Source organism: Engystomops pustulosus, chromosome 3 (genome assembly GCF_040894005.1).
Source record: "Engystomops pustulosus chromosome 3, aEngPut4.maternal, whole genome shotgun sequence".
Taxonomy (NCBI): Eukaryota; Metazoa; Chordata; class Amphibia; order Anura; family Leptodactylidae; genus Engystomops; species Engystomops pustulosus.
In genome coordinates this window covers 227,493,884-227,518,984 of record NC_092413.1, presented here as the reverse complement: position 1 = coordinate 227,518,984, position 25,101 = coordinate 227,493,884, and the positions used below count along the sequence as shown (strand labels likewise).

At 51.0% G+C, this 25,101-nt stretch overlaps 1 pseudogene; it reads left to right on the top strand.

Moving 5' to 3' along the window:
* The first annotated feature begins 64 nt into the window (after positions 1 to 64).
* Positions 65 to 24,802, top strand: LOC140122997 (uncharacterized; annotated as a pseudogene).
* Positions 24,803 to 25,101: the final 299 nt, after the last annotated feature.

Here is a 25,101-nt window from a genome sequence, read left to right as displayed (position 1 = left end):
AGCAGTGCACACTGCGTCTGTGCGTCCTGTGTGTGTGTGTGTGTGTGTGTGTGTGTGTGTGTGTGTGTGTGTGTGTGTGTGTGTGTGCGCCTGCGCACTGAGCCGATTATGAAAGAAAGGTGACTGGAGCGCAGTGATCAGCGGGGGCGTGTCCGCACCGGGCAGGGGCGGGGTCTGTGCACGTCTCTGGATCCCCAGTGCCACCGTGCATTATGGGTTGGTAAATTTATTCCAGTGACTTATGGGACGTATTATTGGCGATAAGGGTGTGGGATGTACCATTTCTGACTGACGTAACGTCAGCAGGCGCCTCCCCCTTTATTGACGATAGGCAATAATTTTAATGAGGTTTAGAAACCTTGTGACCCCCCCTCCCTCTCCGACTACACATATGTCTTTACTGTCTCCGCCCTGCAGGTGGAGCTGTGTCCAGTGTTCTCCATCCTAACCAGCAGGGGTCAGAGAGGTGACCCAGAGGATGAATGTGGCTCAGCGGGTATGTGGCCCTGAAGGAGGGGACAGGACATGGAGGCAATGCCAGAGAATTCAGGATACATAACCCCAAGTGAGGCTCAGGAAGACCACGCTTTACTGCAAATCAGAACACGCCTGTTACTGGGTGGGGCTTATGTGTAGGTGGAGCTTATGTCTGGGCGGAGTTGCTGCAGCTGCTGTGTCCCCTTTAATGAAGGTCTTGTCCCCCGCTATGTCCAGTCCATGATCACTGTCTCTCCCTTCCAGGCTGCGGTGTCCTTCACAGATATGGCCGCTATGTTCTCGGAGGAGGAGTGGGACATCCTGGAGGAGGCGCAACGCAGTCTCTTTAGGAACGTGATGCACGAAATCCAAAATGTGCTCATCCGCCTAGGTAAGAAATGTGTAATCAGACCTCACACGGCTGGGCTCTGTGCTGTCAGTCTCTGTCTCTGTGCTCTCTGCAGCCAGTGTTATGTACTGTCCCTGGAGAGATGTGTAATCAGACCTCACACTGCTGTGCTCTATGCTCTCTGCAGCCAGTGTTATGTATTGTCCTTAGAGAGATGTGTAATCAGACCTCACACTGCTGTGCTCTGTGCTCCCTGCAGCCAGTGTTATGTACTGTCCCTGGAGAGATGTGGAGACCTCACACTGCTGTGCTCTGTGCTCTCTGCAGCCAGTGTTATGTATTGTCCCTGGAGAGATGTGTAATCATACCTCACACTGCTGTGCTCTGTGCTCTCTGCAGCCAGTGTTATGTATTGTCCCTGGAGAGATGTGTAATCAGACTTCACACTGCTGTGCTCTGTGCTCTCTGCAGCCAGTGTTATGTATTGTCCCTGGAGAGATGTGTAATCAGACCTCACACTGCTGTGCTCTGTGCTCTCTGCAGCCAGTGTTATGTACTGTCCCTGGAGAGATGTGTAATCAGACCTCACACTGCTGTGCTCTGTGCTCTCTGCAGCCAGTGTTATGTATTGTCCCTGGAGAGATGTGTAATCAGACCTCACACTGCTGTGCTCTGTGCTCTCTGCAGCCAGTGTTATGTACTGTCCCTGGAGAGATGTGTGATCATACCTCACACTGCTGTGCTCTGTACAGCCAGTGTTATGTATTGTCCCTGGAGAGATGTGTAATCAGACCTTACACTGCTGTGCTCTGTGCAGCCAGTGTTATGTATTGTACCTGGAGAGATGTGTAATCAGACCTCACACTGCTGTGCTCTATGCTCTCTGCAGCCAGTGTTATGTATTGTCCCTGGAGAGATGTGTAATCAGACCTCACACTGCTGTGCTCTGTGCTCTCTGCACCCAGTGTTATGTATTGTCCCTGGAGAGATGTGTAATCAGACCTCACACTGCTGTGCTCTGTGCTCTCTGCAGCCAGTGTTATGTATTGTCCCTGGAGAGATGTGTAATCAGACCTCACACTGCTGTGCTCTGTGCTCTCTGCAGCCAGTGTTATGTACTGTCCCTGGAGAGATGTGTAATCATACCTCACACTGCTGTGCTCTGTGCAGCCAGTGTTATGTATTGTCCCTGGAGAGATGTGTAATGAAACCTTTATGCATGTTGTTGTTAGTAGTAGCGGTACTGTGACATATGGATTTATATTCTCCACTTGGGGTGTGTCCTCACACTGCTGTGTTCTTTGCATTGAGCTGCTACATATCTCCTCTCCTTTAGTAAAAGCTGTAGCAGGCTTTTATATATCACAGTTCTGCTGCTACTAACAAGATACAAAGGTCCTATTACACATCTCTCCAGGGACAATATCGATATGCACAGGGCGCAGCATCGTGAGGACACATTTCCAGCGCAACCGGAGAAGCTAAAATCTTGTCATACAAATCCATATTTCACAGTCCTGCAGCTACTAACAACATACACAAAGGTAGAATTACACATGTCTCCAGTAACAATTGCTAGAACCTGCCGAGGGGAGCACAGAGCACAGCAGTGTGAGGACTGGCCCAAAGTGTAGCTGGAGAAGTTACAATCCTGCTGCTGCTACTAACAACACACAAAGCAGAGATGGTGACACCTGCTGACAGGTTCCCTCCGCTGCTGGGAGTTAGTTGTAGTGTTGTACGTCCTCTGTGGTCTCCTCCACCCTCTGTGACTACACGGTTTCTCTTCTTAGGGTATCACATAGAGAGATAACCTGTTCCGAATTATCAGTGCAGAGGACACCAGCAAGTGCAGCCGCCCCCAGGAAGGTGGAGGTCCGTCATCTATGATCAGGGCTTCTCAAGGTCTTTTCAGATTTGTGGACTTAGGGACAAGGTATTGGGGTGCAGCTTCTCCCTTGTGTCCTGCTGTGAGAGGGGAGGAAGAGCTGCTCCTTCACAACCCTTGTGATTGGGGGGGTCCTTGGAATCAGACCCCCACAGATCACTGCTATCCCCTCTCTTGTGTAGGGGATGACTGATCGACATAAGACAGCCCCTTTGGTCAGGGCAGATGGTTACTGAGGGGTCTTCTTATTGGGACTCCCAGTGGATTACATCCATAGGTGAAGTATTGTGTTGTTTTGCTCTCTGTTATCAGCCGTCTCACACATCTGCACTTCTTGGGCATTGTAGGGCTTGGACTGGATATCCTGTTGCGGATAAATTACCTGGGGCAGGGGAAAGAGGTGGAGAACTGTGACCAGAGAGTCATAAAGGCGGAGCCAGGTGAGTGTGGAGAGCCATGCTGTGTTCTCAGGTGCAGGACCTTTACATCCCCCGTGCTGGTCCTGATATCACATACATCTGTATTGACAGATTTCCTGCCCAGGGTTCATCAGGAAGAAGATGGAGACTTTCCAGACACATTCCCCGCGGAGGGGAGACTGCTCTGCACCCCAGGTACCGGGCAGCACAGCCGCTATGTGACAGATGCTGCTTTGCCTTTGTCCATTTCTTTGGACCCCAGGTCGTGAGCTGGACCCTGTGAGGGTAAAGAAAGAGGCGACGGTGGAGACGTCCAGGTGTCTGGTAAGCCTCAGCCTGCCTCATGTGTCCGTCCCCGATCGTGTAACCAATGATGGATCTTCATGTAGGCGGTTTGGGCCTTTGGCTTCCCAGGGGCCCGCTCCCAACCATACCCGGGCCCTACGTGAAGATCGCCGCAGCTTCAGTTTAAAAAAAAAGAACGCTATACTCACCATCACATAGTCTCCAGGCGGCTCCGTATTTCCGCCAGCGCGCATCACTACGACTTGTCGAGGTAACGGCCGCGTGATGTCTGTGTTGTGTGCAGAAGAGCAGGAGACGGAGCTTCGGGAAGAAGAAAAAGCTGGAGGCGAGTATAACTTTTCTTTTCCCCAACGGGGCTCAATGTGGACATTTCATTTAAGGACGGCATCTTCTGTGGCCATTCCTGTAAAGGGGGCTTTTATTTATGGGGGGCTGTTTCTATTGTGACCATTTAATTAAATGAGGCCTCTGCTGTGGACATTTTTTGTAAAGGGGGATATTTGCTGTGGACATTTCTGTAATGGGGGCCTCTGCTGTAGACATTTTATTAAAGGGGGCCTCTGCTGTAGATATTTTACTAAAGGGGAGCTAGTATGGGTAGCGATGCTGTCGTTGGGCGGATGAGATTAGGCCTTGGGCATGAGGTTGGTTTGGACGCTGGAGTCGGGAGCCCTAGTCATGTCAGCAGCCCAGAGCCCAAGGAACATTGTTACCCGCTGTTGAGAGTTCAAGGAGCAGTGACATGACCAGGCCCATCTTTTACTTCACAAGCTGCAGAAGCTTACAGCGCCCCCTGCTGCTGGAGTGTCTTCTCTTGTAGCAGCGTCCTGTGTGTGGCTGCATACATCTTCCTCAGAAAACGCTTCATCTCCTGACATGCGATGCAGCAGAGCTCCAGGGGCACAGGGGTGACTATTATTTGTGCACCCGGCATTGTAAACGCAGCTTCGGATGTGACTACAGTGTATGATAATCTGTCTTTGCTTTTTTGGCCACCTCAAAAAAGTTTTTATTTGATTTTTGTTTTTTTTTCACTTGTATTTTAGAAGCCAGTGAGTGGACGGGGAGTAAGAGCAGAGGTCTGTATAAGAGCCTGACCACGGAGGAATCAGCTCTGGAGCCGACCTGCAGGGATTGCAGCCGCAGGAGGAAGGGGATTGCCCGGAAAATGAAGTCTGTGGCTGCGTTACACAATTCTGACCAAAACAAACAGACTGATCCGAAAGAGAACGGGGCGCAGTGACACCTGCAGCTCTTTCCTGAGTGCGAGCCTGACTTCATGGGTATAAAGCTTCCCTTCCCCTCAGCACACCCAGTGCACCCCATTAGCTTCCAGCAGCAGGGGCAGACCATCATCGTGTGCAACGTCTGTGGAAAGACCTTCTGCAATAACTCCAGCTTCCAGGTGCACCTGAGGACACACACAGGGGAGAGGCCCTACAAGTGCACCGAGTGTGACAAGAGCTTCCGAGACAACTCCAGCTTCGCTCGCCACCAGAGAATCCACACAGGGGAGAAACCCTACGAGTGCTCCATGTGCGGGAAGTGTTTACGAAGAAGTCAAACCTAAAGGATCATCAGAGGACGCACACAGGGGAGATGCCGTACCACTGCCAGTACTGTGACAAGAGCTTCCACCAGAGATCCAAATTAAGGGTCCACGAGAGGAACCACCACAGAGACAACTGAGCACAACACAACTGCCCTGGGGGCGATTGTTTTTTATTTAATGATGTTATCTTTGTACTTGATAGTGGAAATCGCTCCCTTTACTTTGTGAACTCCGGGCCAAGTTTTGGCACCTGGAGAAGGTGCTCATAGTCTATGGCCTCCATAGATGTTACTGCATACTGTGATGATCATCCTGGCAGGATAAGCAGGCGATGATGTGAACATAAAGGGTTAAACTTAAATCTTCTGATGTGGAACCCAGACCTGCAGAATATCTGGTGAGTTTTTCTGGCTGCATCTGGATGAGGGACATCAGTGATTATGTTTACTCCTCAGCATGACACCATATATCATCCGAGCTCCCGCCTCTGCCATTGTTTACTCCTCAGGATGACACTGTATATACTCCGAGCTCCCGTCTCTGTCGTTGTTGTACTCCTCAGTATGACACCGTATATCCTCCGAGCTCCCGTCTCTGTCGTTGTTGTACTCCTCAGTATGACACCGTATATCCTCCGAGTTCCCGTCTCTGTCGTTGTTGTACTCCTCAGTATGACACCGTATATCCTCCGAGTTCCCGCCTCTGCCGTTGTTTACTCCTCAGTATGACACCGTATATCCTCCGAGTTCCCGTCTCTGCCGTTGTTTTACTCCTCAGGATGACACCGTATATCCTCCGCGCTCCCGTCTCTGCCGTTGTTTTACTCCTCAGGATGACACCGTATATACTCCGAGCTCCCGTCTCTGTCGTTGTTGTACTCCTCAGTATGACACCGTATATCCTCCGAGTTCCCGCCTCTGCCGTTGTTTACTCCTCAGTATGACACCGTATATCCTCCGAGTTCCCGTCTCTGCCGTTGTTTTACTCCTCAGGATGACACCGTATATCCTCCGCGCTCCCGTCTCTGCCGTTGTTTTACTCCTCAGGATGACACCGTATATCCTCCGAGCTCCCGTCTCTGCCGTTGTTTACTCCTCAGTATGACACCGTATATCCTCCGAGCTCCCGCCTCTGCCGTTGTTTACTCCTCAGTATGACACCGTATATACTCTGAGCTCCCGTCTCTGCCGTTGTTTACTCCTCAGGATGACACCGTATATCCTCCGAGCTCCCGTCTCTGCCGTTGTTTACTCCTCAGTATGACACCGTATATACTCTGAGCTCCCGTCTCTGCCGTTGTTTACTCCTCAGGATGACACCGTATATCCTCCGAGCTCCCGTCTCTGCCGTTGTTTTACTCCTCAGGATGACACCGTATATCCTCCGAGCTCCCGTCTCTGCCGTTGTTTACTCCTCAGTATGACACCGTATATCCTCCGAGCTCCCGCCTCTGCCGTTTACTCCTCAGTATGACACCGTATATACTCTGAGCTCCAGTCTCTGCCGTTGTTTACTCCTCAGGATGACACCGTATATCCTCCGAGCTCCCGGCTGTGCCGTTGTTTACTCCTCAGGATGACTCCGTATATCCTCCGAGCTCCCGTCTCTGCCGTTGTTTACTCCTCAGGATCACACCGTAGGCTTCTCCAGGTCCATCTTTTCCTGGTTTTCATTACAGAGAGGGGGTAATACACAACGTCAGTAATTTCGATGCAAAGGTCTTCTGGTCACATTGACACCTTTTCCGTGTGCTTGTAATCTTATATTTAGTGTGTGTCCATATCAGAAGGTAGCTACTTCCAACCAAGTCTATTTCTCGCAGCTTGTAGGCCAACAAGGGGCATGAATGAAGTCCTGGGCACTTGAAGCTAAGGAAGCCATAGTAGCCCCACATACACCTAACTTCTAGGATGCACAGAGACAAACTACTAAAAGTAATGACATAAGCCGAGCCCGGCCTCTAACCCATCATAGCTCATCCCAGTTGATCCCACTTATTTGGGATCAGTTAGGCTGTATGTGGGCTCTGGATCAGGTCTCAAAGTTTGCGGCTAGATCACAACCCCCATAGGAGTCTATGGCACCCGGTCATGGACATGTCCTACATTTGCTGGCCCTTGGCTTTCTATGGAGAGGGGGGGAAGGGTGAAGAGCGCACACCACCATGAGCTATGCTCAACCCTGGCATGGAAACGGTCGTGTGCATGAGGCCTAGTATATAACATATATATATATATACCATATATTCTTATGGTGGGTCAGCGTACTGAAAACATCATTAAAGGGAACCTGTCACCAGGGAAACAGCTTATAAACCAGCAAATGTGCGTTATATGTGATGTATTATGGTTTCCGCACATGTGTTTATAAATGTCTAACGCTACCTTTATCCTGAATAATATAGTTATATCCGTGGACGGTAACCAGTCAGGGGGGCGGGGTTTCAAGCATGAATCCACCCTCCCGGTCGCCTTGTCAGGTAACTCCGCCTCCTTGCCAGCGTGGAGCTGGAGCATTCGCGAGATTTGAGACAAGGAGGCAGGGCTGGTGCCAGCTCCATTGTGGCAAGGAGGCGGAGTTACCTGACAAGGCGACCGGGACGGTGGATTCATGCCTGACACATGTTTACATGAAACCCAGGCCTTCCACCGGCAGCGGGGAGCTGCGTCCTCCCGTCACTCCTAGCAGCAGATGTGTCTGGCACATGATCTCCAGGGCTTGGGGAGGTGTAATATGAAGACTCCCGGTGTCCGGATGGCGGGAAATGAACCGGAATCTGCCTCTTTCTTCGGCAGTGCTGGGCCGGTAGGTTCCGGGGAGGCCGCACACCCCAGCAGTAGCCCCGGCACACACCGCAGGCACAGGATGACGGCTCCCGCTCCGTACACCGCAGGCACAGGGTGAGGGCTCCCGCTGCAGAACTGCGCATCACATAAGGCGAAGCAGCGATTAGCGGGAGGCTAGTAACACGACACGAAGCGCCTCAGCGTCTCCACTGAGGAGACTGCAGAACGGCGGGAAGCGGCCTTATATACAAACGGGGGCGGGGCATGCAGGAAATCCCGCCTACAACACGCGCTAAAAATCCCGCCCACTACTCGCCAGGAACCTGCTCAGAGGGCACTTCCGGTCCCGAGGCTGACAGAGGAGAAGACACTGAGGGTGAGAGAGAAGAGACAGCACCCAGACCGTCACCCCGAGCACCTCCTACTGACCCTACACCGGGCACTGCCTGTTATATAGAGGAGACTGACCCTACACCGGGCACTGCCTGTTATATAGAGGAGGAGACTGACCCTACACCGGGCACTGCCTGTTATATACAGGAGGAGACTGACCCTACACCGGGCACTGCCTGTTATATACAGGAGGAGACTGACCCTACACCGGGCACTGCCTGTTATATACAGGAGGAGACTGACCCTACACCGGGCACTGCCTGTTATATAGAGGAGGAGACTGACCCTACACCGGGCACTGCCTGTTATATACAGGAGGAGACTGACCCTACACCGGGCACTGCCTGTTATATACAGGAGGAGACTGACCCTACACCGGGCACTGCCTGTTATATACAGGAGGAGACTGACCCTACACCGGGCACTGCCTGTTATATACAGGAGGAGACTGACCCTACACCGGGCACTGCCTGTTATATACAGGAGGAGACTGACCCTACACCGGGCACTGCCTGTTATATACAGGAGGAGACTGACCCTACACCGGGCACTGCCTGTTATATACAGGAGGAGACTGACCCTACACCGGGCACTGCCTGTTATATAGAGGAGGAGACTGACCCTACACCGGGCACTGCCTGTTATATACAGGAGGAGACTGACCCTACACCGGGCACTGCCTGTTATATACAGGAGGAGACTGACCCTACACCGGGCACTGCCTGTTATATACAGGAGGAGACTGACCCTACACCGGGCACTGCCTGTTATATACAGGAGGAGACTGACCCTACACCGGGCACTGCCTGTTATATACAGGAGGAGACTGACCCTACACCGGGCACTGCCTGTTATATACAGGAGGAGACTGACCCTACACCGGGCACTGCCTGTTATATACAGGAGGAGACTGACCCTACACCGGGCACTGCCTGTTATATACAGGAGGAGACTGACCCTACACCGGGCACTGCCTGTTATATACAGGAGGAGACTGACCCTACACCGGGCACTGCCTGTTATATACAGGAGGAGACTGACCCTACACCGGGCACTGCCTGTTATATACAGGAGGAGACTGACCCTACACCGGGCACTGCCTGTTATATACAGGAGGAGACTGACCCTACACCGGGCACTGCCTGTTATATACAGGAGGAGACTGACCCTACACCGGGCACTGCCTGTTATATACAGGAGGAGACTGACCCTACACCGGGCACCGCCTGTTATATAGAGGAGACTGACCCTACACCGGGCACTGCCTGTTATATAGAGGAGGAGACTGACCCTACACCGGGCACTGCCTGTTATATAGAGGAGGAGACTGACCCTACACCGGGCACTGCCTGTTATATAGAGGAGGAGACTGACCCTACACCGGGCACTGCCTGTTATATAGAGGAGGAGACTGACCCTACACCGGGCACTGCCTGTTATATACAGGAGGAGACTGACCCTACACCGGGCACTGCCTGTTATATACAGGAGGAGACTGACCCTACACCGGGCACTGCCTGTTATATACAGGAGGAGACTGACCCTACACCGGGCACTGCCTGTTATATACAGGAGGAGACTGACCCTACACCGGGCACTGCCTGTTATATACAGGAGGAGACTGACCCTACACCGGGCACTGCCTGTTATATACAGGAGGAGACTGACCCTACACCGGGCACTGCCTGTTATATACAGGAGGAGACTGACCCTACACCGGGCACTGCCTGTTATATACAGGAGGAGACTGACCCTACACCGGGCACTGCCTGTTATATACAGGAGGAGACTGACCCTACACCGGGCACTGCCTGTTATATACAGGAGGAGACTGACCCTACACCGGGCACTGCCTGTTATATACAGGAGGAGACTGACCCTACACCGGGCACTGCCTGTTATATACAGGAGGAGACTGACCCTACACCGGGCACTGCCTGTTATATACAGGAGGAGACTGACCCTACACCGGGCACTGCCTGTTATATACAGGAGGAGACTGACCCTACACCGGGCACTGCCTGTTATATACAGGAGGAGACTGACCCTACACCGGGCACTGCCTGTTATATACAGGAGGAGACTGACCCTACACCGGGCACTGCCTGTTATATACAGGAGGAGACTGACCCTACACCGGGCACTGCCTGTTATATACAGGAGGAGACTGACCCTACACCGGGCACTGCCTGTTATATACAGGAGGAGACTGACCCTACACCGGGCACCGCCTGTTATATAGAGGAGACTGACCCTACACCGGGCACTGCCTGTTATATAGAGGAGACTGACCCTACACCGGGCACTGCCTGTTATATACAGGAGGAGACTGACCCTACACCGGGCACTGCCTGTTATATAAAGGTTTAGTTGTGGGTTGTGGCGTATTTGGCACAGGAGCTGACACTCTAATCTGTATTTCTAGGCTGGTCAGTGATGGAGAGTCCTGCAGATAAGTGGCCGTGCAGCTCGGTCTCCGCCCTGGTAAGAAGCCGGTGCTTTCTATGCTGGGTCTTGTAGTTCTCCTCTCCCAGGGTCGTTGTTTCTGACTGTTCTCTCTTTCCAGGTGACGGTGACGTTTCATGACGTTGCCGCCTGTTTTGAGGAGGATGACTGGGACGTGATGGAGGAATGGCAGCGAGAACTGTACCGCAACGCCATGGCCAGGATCCACCGAGCCCTGCGCGATCTGGGTAAGGGGCCACCCTAGGGGAGACTATGGGGCATTACACCCCCTATAACCACTAGAGCTTCCTCTACTGGAGACTATGGGGCATTACACATCCTATAACCACTAGAGCTCCATCTACTGGAGACTATGGGGCATTACACCCTCTATAACCACTAGAGCTCCCTCTACTGGAGACTATGGGGCATTACACCCCCTATGACCACTAGAGCTCCCTCTACAGGAGACTATGGGGCATTACACCCCCTATAACCACTAGAGCTCCCTCTACAGGAGACTATGGGACATTACACCCTCTATAACCACAGCTTCCTCTACAGGAGACTATGGGGCATTACACCCCCTATAACCACTAGAGCTCCCTCTACTGGTGACTATGGGGCATTACACCCCCTATAACCACTAGAGCTCCATCTACTGGAGACTATGGGGCATTACACCCCCTATAACCACTAGAGCTCCCTCTACTGGAGACTATGGGGCATTACACATCCTATAACCACTAGAGCTTCCTCTACTGGAGACTATGGGGCATTACACCCCCTATAACCACTAGAGCTCCCTCTACTGGAGACTATGGGGCATTACACATCCTATAACCACTAGAGCTTCCTCTACTGGAGACTATGGGGCATTACACCCTCTATAACCGCTAGAGCTCCCTCTACTGGAGACTATGGGGCATTACACCATCTATAACCACTAGAGCTCCCTCTACTGGAGACTATGGTGCATTACACCCTCTATAACCGCTAGAGCTCCCTCTACTGGAGACTATGGGGCATTACACCCTCTATAACCTCTAGAGCTCCCTCTACTGGACACTATGGAACATTACACCCCCTATAACCACTAGAGCTCCCTCTACTGGAGACTATGGGGCATTACACCCTCTATAACCACTAGAGCTCCCTCTACTGGAGACTATGGGACATTACACCCTCTATAACCTCTAGAGCTCCCTCTACTGGTGACTATGGGGCATTACACCGCCTATAACCACTAGAGCTCCCTCTACTGCAGACTATGGGGCATTACACCGCCTATAACCTCTAGAGCTCCCTCTACAGGAGACTATGGGGCATTACACCCTCTATAACCACTAGAGCTCCCTCTACTGGAGACTATGGGGCATTACACCCTCTATAACCACTAGAGCTCCCTCTACTGGAGACTATGGGACATTACACCCTCTATAACCTCTAGAGCTCCCTCTACTGGTGACTATGGGGCATTACACCGCCTATAACCTCTAGAGCTCCCTCTACAGGAGACTATGGGGCATTACACCCTCTATAACCACTAGAGCTCCCTCTACTGGAGACTATGGGGCATTACACCCTCTATAACCACTAGAGCTCCCTCTACAGGAGACTATGGGGCATTACATCCCCTATAACCACTAGAGCTCCCTCTACTGGAGACTATGGGACATTACACCCTCTATAACCTCTAGAGCTCCCTCTACAGGAGACTATGGGGCATTACACCCCCTATAACCACTAGAGCTCCCTCTACTGGAGACTATGGGGCATTACACCCTCTATAACCACTAGAGCTCCCTCTACTGGAGACTATGGGGCATTACACCCCTATAACCACTAGAGCTCCCTCTACTGGAGACTATGGGGTATTACACCCTCTATAACCTCTAGAGCTCCCTCTACTGGAGACTATGGGGCATTACACCCTCTATAACCACTAGAGCTCCCTCTACTGGAGACTATGGGGCATTACACCCCCATTATCGCTAGAGCTCCCTCTACTGGAGACTATGGGGCATTACACCCCCATTATCGCTAGAGCTCCCTCTACTGGAGACTATGGGACATTACACCCCCTATAACCACTAGAGCTTCCTCTACTGGAGACTATGGGGCATTACACCCTCTATAACCACTAGAGCTCCCTCTACTGGAGGCTATGGGGCATTACACCCTCTATAACCACTAGAGCTCCCTCTACTGGAGACTATGGTGCATTACACCCTCTATAACCGCTAGAGCTCCCTCTACTGGAGACTATGGGGCATTACACCATCTATAACCGCTAGAGCTCCCTCTACTGGAGACTATGGTGCATTACACCCTCTATAACCTCTAGAGCTCCCTCTACAGGAGACTATGGGGCATTACACCCCCTATAACCACTAGAGCTCCCTCTACTGGAGACTATGGGGCATTACACCCTCTATAACCACTAGAGCTCCCTCTACTGGAGACTATGGGGCATTACACCCCTATAACCACTAGAGCTCCCTCTACTGGAGACTATGGGGTATTACACCCTCTATAACCTCTAGAGCTCCCTCTACTGGAGACTATGGGGCATTACACCCTCTATAACCACTAGAGCTCCCTCTACTGGAGACTATGGGGCATTACACCCCCATTATCGCTAGAGCTCCCTCTACTGGAGACTATGGGACATTACACCCCCTATAACCACTAGAGCTCCCTCTACTGCAGACTATGGGGCATTACATCCCCTATAACCGCTAGAGCTTCCTCTACTGGAGACTATGGGGCATTACACCCCCTATAACCACTAGAGCTCCCTCTACTGGAGACTATGGGGCATTACACCCTCTATAACCACTAGAGCTCCCTCTACTGGAGGCTATGGGGCATTACACCCTCTATAACCACTAGAGCTCCCTCTACTGGAGACTATGGTGCATTACACCCTCTATAACCGCTAGAGCTCCCTCTACTGGAGACTATGGGGCATTACACCATCTATAACCGCTAGAGCTCCCTCTACTGGAGACTATGGTGCATTACACCCTCTATAACCGCTAGAGCTCCCTCTACTGGAGACTATGGGGCATTACATCCCCTATAACCGCTAGAGCTCCCTCTACTGGAGACTATGGTGCATTACACCCTCTATAACCGCTAGAGCTCCCTCTACTGGAGACTATGGGGCATTACATCCCCTATAACCACTAGAGCTCCCTCTACTGGAGACTATGGGGCATTACACCCCCTATAACCACTAGAGCTCCCTCTACAGGAGACTCTGGGGCATTACATCCCCTATAACCACTAGAGCTCCCTCTACTGGAGACTATGGGACATTACACCCTCTATAACCACTAGAGCTCCCTCTACTGGTGACTATGGGGCATTACACCCCCTATAACCACTAGAGCTCCCTCTACTGGAGACTATGGGGCATTACACCCCTATAACCACTAGAGCTCCCTCTACTGGAGACTATGGGGCATTACACATCCTATAACCGCTAGAGCTCCCTCTACTGGAGACTATGGGACATTACACCCCCTATAACCACTAGAGCTCCCTCTACTGGAGACTATGGGACATTACACTCCCTATAACCACTAGAGCTCCGTCTACTGGAGACTATGGTGCATTACACCCTCTATAACCGCTAGAGCTCCCTCTACAGGAGACTATGGGGCATTACACCCCCTATAACCACTAGAGCTCCCTCTACTGGAGACTATGGGGCATTACACCCCCTATAACCACTAGAGCTCCCTCTACTGGAGACTATGGGGCATTACACCCCTATAACCGCTAGAGCTCCCTCTACTGGAGACTATGGGGCATTACACCCCCTATAACCACTAGAGCTCCCTCTACTGGAGACTATGGGGCATTACACCCCCTATAACCACTAGAGCTCCCTCTACTGGAGACTATGGGGCATTACACCCCCTATAACCACTAGAGCTCCCTCTACTGGAGACTATGGGGCATTACACCCCTATAAACGCTAGAGCTCCCTCTACTGGAGACTATGGGGCATTACACCCTCTATAACCACTAGAGCTCCCTCTACTGGAGACTATGGGGCATTACACCCCCTATAACCACTAGAGCTCCCTCTACTGGAGACTATGGGGCATTACACCCTCTATAACCACTAGAGCTCCCTCTACTGGTGACTATGGGGCATTACACCCTCTATAACCACTAGAGCTCCCTCTACTGGAGACTATGGGGCATTACACCCCCTATAACCACTAGAGCTCCCTCTACTGGAGACTATGGGGCATTACACCCCTATAAACGCTAGAGCTCCCTCTACTGGAGACTATGGGGCATTACACCCTCTATAACCACTAGAGCTCCCTCTACTGGAGACTATGGGGCATTACACCCCCTATAACCACTAGAGCTCCCTCTACTGGAGACTATGGGGCATTACACCCTCTATAACCACTAGAGCTCCCTCTACTGGTGACTATGGGGCATTACACCCTCTATAACCACTAGAGCTCCCTCTACTGGTGACTATGGGGCATTACACCCTCTATAACCTCTAGAGCTCCCTCTACAGGAGACTATGGGCCATTATACCCCTATAACCACTAGAGCTCCCTCTACTGGAGACTATGGGGCATTACATCCTCTATAACCACTAGAGCTTCCTCTACTGGAGACTATGGGACATTACACCCCCTATAACCACTAGAGCTCCCTCTACTGCAGACTATGGGGCATTACATCCCCTATAACCGCTAGAGCTTCCTCTACTGGAGACTATGGGGCATTACACCCCCTATAACCACTAGAGCTCCCTCTACTGGAGACTATGGGGCATTACACCCTCTATAACCACTAGAGCTCCCTCTACTGGAGGCTATGGGGCATTACACCCTCTATAACCACTAGAGCTCCCTCTACTGGAGACTATGGTGCATTACACCCTCTATAACCGCTAGAGCTCCCTCTACTGGAGACTATGGGGCATTACACCATCTATAACCGCTAGAGCTCCCTCTACTGGAGACTATGGTGCATTACACCCTCTATAACCGCTAGAGCTCCCTCTACTGGAGACTATGGGGCATTACATCCCCTATAACCACTAGAGCTCCCTCTACTGGAGACTATGGGGCATTACACCCCCTATAACCACTAGAGCTCCCTCTACAGGAGACTCTGGGGCATTACATCCCCTATAACCACTAGAGCTCCCTCTACTGGAGACTATGGGACATTACACCCTCTATAACCACTAGAGCTCCCTCTACTGGTGACTATGGGGCATTACACCCCCTATAACCACTAGAGCTCCCTCTACTGGAGACTATGGGGCATTACACCCCTATAAACGCTAGAGCTCCCTCTACTGGAGACTATGGGGCATTACACCCTCTATAACCACTAGAGCTCCCTCTACTGGTGACTATGGGGCATTACACCCTCTATAACCTCTAGAGCTCCCTCTACAGGAGACTATGGGGCATTACACCCCTATAACCACTAGAGCTCCCTCTACTGGAGACTATGGGGCATTACATCCTCTATAACCACTAGAGCTCCCTCTACTGGAGACTATGGGGCATTACACCCCCTATAACCACTAGAGCTCCCTCTACTGGAGACTATGGGGCATTACACATCCTATAACCACTAGAGCTTCCTCTACTGGAGACTATGGGGCATTACACCCTCTATAACCACTAGAGCTCCCTCTACAGGAGACTATGGGGCATTACACCCTCTATAACCACTACAGCTCCCTCTACAGGAGACTATGGGGCATTACACCCCCTATAACCACTAGAGCTCCCTCTACTGGAGACTATGGGACATTACACCCCCTATAACCACTAGAGCTCCCTCTACTGGAGACTATGGGACATTACACCCCCTATAACCACTAGAGCTCCCTCTACTGGAGACTATGGGGCATTACACCCCCTATAACCACTAGAACTCCCTCTACTGGAGACTATGGGGCATTACTCCACCTTTAGAGCTTTTCTTGTTGCATTCCCTACACATCAGTATCGCCAGGTACAAGTGAAATAAGGGCAGTACACTTCCACTATAGTGGGAGCTGCCGTTTTCTCTCCTCGGCCTCCTGCACACGGCCCTAGTAGCAGCGGCTGGTTTACTGTCCCTATTGAGGACTGTTGCTCGCGTTGCGGTGAGTTGCGTTGCTTCTTACTGACAGCCGACCCTTCATGTTTCCAGGTTACAGAATCCTGAACCCGGATCTGCTGGTGAAGATTGAGCGGTCAGACGAGTGCGGGCGCAGCAGAGGGAACTCGTCAACAAGTGAGTGCGAGCCGTATCGCCGCACGGTCAGTGTATAGCGCTCAGAGGTGGGGACGCTGCATGGAGACGGATAGGCTGTGTCTGCCCGCGGCCGCCGCGTGGCCTCCTCATACGTGTCTCTCGTGTCACACTGACAGGTGGCGGGGTCCTGGTACCAGATATTCTGCTCAAGATCCAATGTCATGAACTGGACGGAATCATAACGGAGATGACGGAGAGACGACCAGAAGCCGAGTCAGGCCGAGGTGAGGCGCAGGGTCATAGGGCTGAGCCCTAAATGTGGGAGCGACGTGGTGGGAAGCAGAGCGGTAATGAGGAGGGGAGACATCACTTCACCAACAGGTTTGTTTTGCTGCAGGTGGTCGAGCGAGGAAACCTGAGCAGCCAATGAAAATCAAGCAAGAGAACAACTCGTGTCACTCCAAAACAGAATCCGAGGACAGAGGTGGGTCTCTGTCTCCCCAACCCCCCCCCCCCCCCCGGGCCCCTCCTGACGGCCCCTCTGCTCCCCCCCAGGCCCCTCCCGACGGCCGCTCTGTTTCCCCCCCCCCCCGGGCCCCTCCTAACGGCCCCTCTGTTTCCCCCCCCCAGGCCCCTCCCGACGGCCCCTCTGTTTCCCCCCCCCGGGCCCCTCCCGATGGCCCCTCTGTTTCCCCCCCCCCGGGCCCCTCCTAACGGCCCCTCTGTTTCCCCCCCCCGGGCCCCTCCTGACGGCCCCTCTGCTCCCCCGGGCCCCTCCTGACCTGCCCTCCTTTTCTTCTTGTTTCTTCTGCCCTCTGTCATTACCCATAGCAGAGGCAGATCCAGCTTTATCCGTGGTTGTTTTCTGTTATCAGCCACCTCTCCAGCACCACACAATCTTGTGGTTGTCGTGAAGCAAGAGGATGAGCAGGACGGAGATGAAGGGATGGCCGCACAGGAAGTACAGAGCGAGCAGCAGTCTGAGGACGAGGCTGAACCTCCTGACCCCACCACAAGTGAGTGCCGGACATTAGGAGTGGGGAGGGGGTGGGGCCACGTGACTACATTACCGCTCCTTACCTAATATCATTGATAGGGAATCAGAGATGTTACTGGGATCACAGTATACATCCCTGTATATACACCACTACTGCTGATGCTGCTGGGATCACAGTATACATCCCTGTGTATAACACTACTGCTGATGCTGCTGGGATCACAGTATACATCCCTGTATATACACCACTACTGCTGATGCTGCTGGGATCACAGTATACATCCCTGTATATACATCACCACTACTGCTGATGCTGCTGGGATCACAGTATATATCCCTGTATATACATCACCACTACTGCTGATGCTGCTGGGATCACAGTATATATCCCTGTATATACATCACCACTACTGCTGCTGATGCTGCTGGGATCACAGTATACATCCCTGTATATACATCACCACTACTGCTGATGCTGCTGGGATCACAGTATACATCCCTGTATATACATCACCACTACTGCTGATGCTGCTGGGATCACAGTATACATCCCTGTATATACATCACCACTACTGCTGATGCTGCTGGGATCACAGTATACATCCCTGTATATACACCACTACTGCTGATGCTGCTGGGATCACAGTATACATCCCTGTATATACACCACCACTACTGCTGATGCTGCTGGGATCACAGTATACATCCCTGTATATACACCACCACTACTGCTGATGCTGCTGGGATCACAGTATACATCCCTGTATATACACCACCACTACTGCTGATGCTGCTGGGATCACAGTATATATCCCAGTATATACATCACCACTACTGCTGATGCTGCTGGGATCACAGTATACATCCCTGTATATACACCACCACTACTGCTGATGCTGCTGGGATCACAGTATATATCCCAGTATATACATCACCACTACTGCTGATGCTGCTGGTATCACAGTATACATCCCTGTATATACACCACCACTACTGCTGCTGATGCTGCTGGGATCACAGTATACATCCCTGTATATACATCACCACTACTGCTGATGCTGCTGGGATCACAGTATATATCCCAGTATATACATCACCACTACTGCTGATACTGCTGGTATCACAGTATACATCCCTGTATATACACCACCACTACTGCTGCTGATGCTGCTGGGATCACAGTATACATCCCTGTATATACACCACCACTACTGCTGCTGATGCTGCTGGGATCACAGTATACATCCCTGTATATACACCACCACCACCACCACCACTACTGCTGATGCTGCTGGGATCACAGTATATATCCCTGTATATAACACTACTGCTGATGCTGCTGGGATCACAGTATATATCCCTGTATATACACCACTACTGCTGATACTGCTGGGATCACAGTATATATCCCTGTATATAACACTACTACTGCTGATGCTGCTGGGATCACAGTATATATCCCTGTATATACATCACCACTACTGCTGATGCTGCTGGGATCACAGTATATATCCCTGTATATACACCACCACTACTGCTGATGCTGCTGGGATCACAGTATACATCCCTGTATATACATCGCCACTACTGCTGATGCTGCTGGGATCACAGTATACATCCCTGTATATACACCACCACTACTGCTGATGCTGCTGGGATCACAGTATACATCCCTGTATATACACCACCACTACTGCTGATGCTGCTGGGATCACAGTATATATCCCTGTATATACATCACCACTACTGCTGATGCTGCTGGGATCACAGTATACATCCCTGTATATACATCACCACTACTGCTGATGCTGCTGGGATCACAGTATACATCCCTGTATATACATCACCACTACTGCTGATGCTGCTGGGATCACAGTATACATCCCTGTATATACATCACCACTACTGCTGATGCTGCTGGGATCACAGTATATATCCCTGTATATACACCACTACTGCTGATGCTGCTGGTATCACAGTATACATCCCTGTATATACATCACCACTACTGCTGATGCTGCTGGGATCACAGTATACATCCCTGTATATACATCACCACTACTGCTGATGCTGCTGGGATTACAGTATATATCCCTGTATATACACCACCACCACTACTGCTGATGCTGCTGGGATCACAGTATATATCCCTGTATATGCATCACCACTACTGCTGATGCTGCTGGGATCACAGTATATATCCCTGTATATACACCACCACCACTACTGCTGATGCTGCTGGGATCACAATATACATCCCTGTATATACATCACCACTACTGTTGATGCTGCTGGGATCACAGTATACATCCCTGTATATACATCACCACTACTGCTGATGCTGCTGGGATTACAGTATACATCCCTGTATATACATCACCACTACTGCTGATGCTGCTGGGATCACAGTATATATCCCTGTATATACATCACCACTACTGCTGATGCTGCTGGGATCACAGTATATATCCCTGTATATACATCACCACTACTGCTGATGCTGCTGGGATCACAGTATATATCCCTGTATATACACCACCACTACTGCTGATGCTGCTGGGATCACAGTATATATCCCTGTATATACATCACCACTACTGCTGATGCTGCTGGGATCACAGTATACATCCCTGTATATACATCACCACTACTGCTGATGCTGCTGGGATTACAGTATATATCCCTGTATATACACCACCACCACTACTGCTGATGCTGCTGGGATCACAGTATATATCCCTGTATATGCATCACCACTACTGCTGATGCTGCTGGGATCACAGTATATATCCCTGTATATACACCACCACCACTACTGCTGATGCTGCTGGGATCACAATATACATCCCTGTATATACATCACCACTACTGCTGATGCTGCTGGGATCACAGTATATATCCCTGTATATACACCACCACTACTGCTGATGCTGCTGGGATCACAGTATATATCCCTGTATATACACCACCACTACTGCTGATGCTGCTGGGATCACAGTATATATCCCTGTATATACATCACCACTACTGCTGATGCTGCTGGGATCACAGTATATATCCCTGTATATACACCACCACTACTGCTGATGCTGCTGGGATCACAGTATATATCCCTGTATATACATCACCACTACTGCTGATGCTGCTGGGATCACAGTATACATCCCTGTATATACACCACTACTGCTGATACTGCTGGGATCACAGTATATATCCCTGTATATACATCACCACTACTGCTGATGCTGCTGGGATCACAGTATACATCCCTGTATATACACCACCACTACTGCTGATGCTGCTGGGATCACAGTATAAATCCCTGTATATACACCACTACTGCTGATGCTGCTGGGATCACAGTATATATCCCTGTATATAACACTACTGCTGATGCTGCTGGGATCACAGTATATATCCCTGTATATAACACTACTGCTGATGCTGCTGGGATCACAGTATACATCCCTGTATATACACCACCACTACTGCTGATGCTGCTGGGATCACAGTATACATCCCTGTATATACACCACCACTACTGCTGATGCTGCTGGGATCACAGTATATATCCCTGTATATACATCACCACTACTGCTGATGCTGCTGGGATCACAGTATATATCCCTGTATATACATCACCACTACTGCTGATGCTGCTGGGATCACAGTATATATCCCTGTATATACATCACTACTACTGCTGATGCTGCTGGGATCACAGTATACATCCCTGTATATACATCACCACTACTGCTGATGCTGCTGGGATCACAGTATATATCCCTGTATATAAATCACCACTACTGCTGATGCTGCTGGGATCACAGTATACATCCCTGTATATACATCACCACTACTGCTGATGCTGCTGGGATCACAGTATACATCCCTGTATATACACCATCACCACTACTGCTGATGCTGCTGGGATCACAGTATACATCCCTGTATATACACCACCACTACTGCTGATGCTGCTGGGATCACAGTATACATCCCTGTATATACATCACCACTACTGCTGATGCTGCTGGGATCACAGTATACATCCCTGTATATACACATCACCACTACTGCTGATGCTGCTGGGATCACAGTATACATCCCTGTATATACATCACCACTACTGCTGATGCTGCTGGGATCACAGTATACATCCCTGTATATACACCACCACCACCACTGCTGATGCTGCTGGGATCACAGTATACATCCCTGTATATACACCACCACCACTACTGCTGATGCTGCTGGGATCACAGTATACATCCATGTATATACACCACCACCACTACTGCTGATGCTGCTGGGATCACAGTATACATCCATGTATATACACCACTACTGCTGATGCTGCTGGGATCACAGTATACATCCCTGTATATACACCATCACCACTACTGCTGATGCTGCTGGGATCACAGTATACATCCCTGTATATACACCACCACCACTACTGCTGATGCTGCTGGGATCACAGCATACATCCCTGTATATACATCACCACTACTGCTGATGCTGCTGGGATCACAGTATATATCCCAGTATATACATCACCACTACTGCTGATACTGCTGGTATCACAGTATACATCCCTGTATATACACCACCACTACTGCTGCTGATGCTGCTGGGATCACAGTATACATCCCTGTATATACACCACCACCACCACTACTGCTGATGCTGCTGGGATCACAGCATACATCCCTGTATATACATCACCACTACTGCTGATGCTGCTGGGATCACAGTATACATCCCTGTATATACACCACCACCACCACTACTGCTGATGCTGCTGGGATCACAGCATACATCCCTGTATATACATCACCACTACTGCTGATGCTGCTGGGATCACAGTATATATCCCTTGTGTGTGTATTTATAAGGTGATGTGAGGATTTATAGATGGTGATTGTATTTTTTTTTTCCTTATTTCACTAGAATTTGACGTGGAGAGGGACTCCGAGGATCTGACCACTAGAGACCCCACAAAGCAGCTTAGCCCCACCCCCTTGACCATCTCTGATGGAGCCACTGCCGTCCTGTCCTCTGAGACGTCTCTGAGCCGGCCTCTCCCCCCTGCGTACTCCCTGGAGAATGCGCTGGAGTTTGAGCAGTACCTGAGCACCCTGGCGCACCCCGCTCTCCTGATGAAGGAGCGGCCGCTGCGCAGCGAGTTTGACTGCGGGTTTTATGAGAATTACAGCGTCCATAGTAAGCAGAGGCTGATGCTGATGGGGGAGAAGCGTTACCGCTGCACTGAATGCGGCAAGGGCTTCACCAGGAACTCGCACCTGAAGGCGCACCGGCGCATCCACACCGGGGAGCGGCCGTACAAGTGCTCCGAGTGCAGCAAGACCTTCAGCGAGAACTCGCACCTCACCGTCCACCTGCGCGTCCACTCCGGGGAGAAGCGCTACAAGTGCGGCATGTGCGACAAAAGCTTCAGCGAGAACTCCAACCTCATCGTCCACCAGCGCATCCACACCGGGGAGAAACCCTACAAGTGCCCCGAGTGTGAGCTCTGCTTCAGCCAGCACTCCAGCCTGGTGCGGCACCGGCGCAAGCACTCGGGGGCCCGGCCGTACAAGTGCGCCCACTGCGACAAGACCTTCAGCCAGAAGGGGCACCTCAGCAATCACATCCGCACCCACACGGGCGAGCGGCCCTACAAGTGCACCCAATGCGGGAAGTGCTTCAGTGAGCACTCCCACCTGACCGGACACCAGAAGATCCACACCGGGGAGAAGCCCTACACATGCGACGTCTGCCACAAGGGCTTCGGTAAGATCTCCAACCTCAAGGCCCACCAGCAGATCCACACCGGCCACCGGCCCTACGTCTGCTCCCAGTGCGGCAAGAGCTTCACCCAGCACTCCACCCTGGTCCGGCACCACCGCGTCCACTCCGGCAAGTTGGACTCCTTCTGGAGGAGACTGTATGAGGTGGAGGCCGAGGAGCGGAGGAGGAACTGTCCTGCAGGAACGGCGCACAGTGCTGACACCTGCTCCTCCATAGTGTGATTCTGGGAAAGCTGGGTGATTACCCGCACAGCTACTACTGCATCTTTCCCAGCTTTTCCAGGATCTTTATCCATTTACAGACTCCATATACACTTCTTTCCCAGACTCCTGACATTCAGGAAAGCTGGGTGTAAAGGTATATGGCTGCATCAATAAGAAGCGTCCTGTGCTACATACCTGGGTCTATCCGTCCTCGTGATTTTAGTGACATGGCTGCTTCTATAAGAAACTGACTTTCCCAGGATCCTGCAGGGCAGATGTGATGTTCAGGTATAACTCCTGAATAGTTACCCGCCTTCCCCAGACTCCTGAATGGAGTGGGCCTGGTCATGTACTACTTGTTATATCAGAAAGCTGGGTGACTCAGCTTTCCCAGTGACGGGCGATGAGGCTCTAGCACTTGGCAAATGTGAACTTTCTGCTCTGTATTTATTTATTGTTATAATTTATTATTAATAATTCTGGACCCTCAGTGTGATGAAGGGATAGAAAGGGTTAAACCTGATGGCTGTGGCCGCATGACCACTTTACGTCTGTAATATACAAGGGGGAGGAGCCACTATATAGAGGCAGCTGGTATATACCATGTGGAAAGTGAGACCCTCCTCCAGGGGGACAATCGGGTGAATCCATGAAGGTCTAACAGAGACCCCTCCTTGTCCTCTCATCCCTCAATGTGACCCCAATAAACCAGTACTGCCTCATTATATGTTATAGGGGGAAAAATGTGTAAAATCTTTTATTGTACTTCATCCTTATACTCCAGTCACTGCCAGATCTGCAGCATTGATCATACAGACTGCCAGTGTTGCCTATTGTTTCTACAGAGATGTGTAATCAGACCTCACACTGCTGTGCTCTGTGCTCTCTGCAGACAGTGTTATGTATTGTCCCTGGAGAGATGTGTAATCAGACCTCACACTGCTGTGCTTTGTGCTCTCTGCAGCCAGTGTTATGTATTGTCCTGGAGAGATGTGTAATGAGACCTCACACTGCTGTGTTCTGTGCTCTCTGCAGCCAGTGTTATGTATTGTCCCTGGAGAGATGTGTAATCAGACCTCACACTGCTGTGCTCTGTGCTCTCTGCAGCCAGTGTTATGTATTGTCCCTGGAGAGATGTGTAATCAGACCTCACACTGCTGTGCTCTATGCTCTCTGCAGTCAGTGTTATGTATTGTCCCTGGAGAGATGTGTAATCAGACCTCACA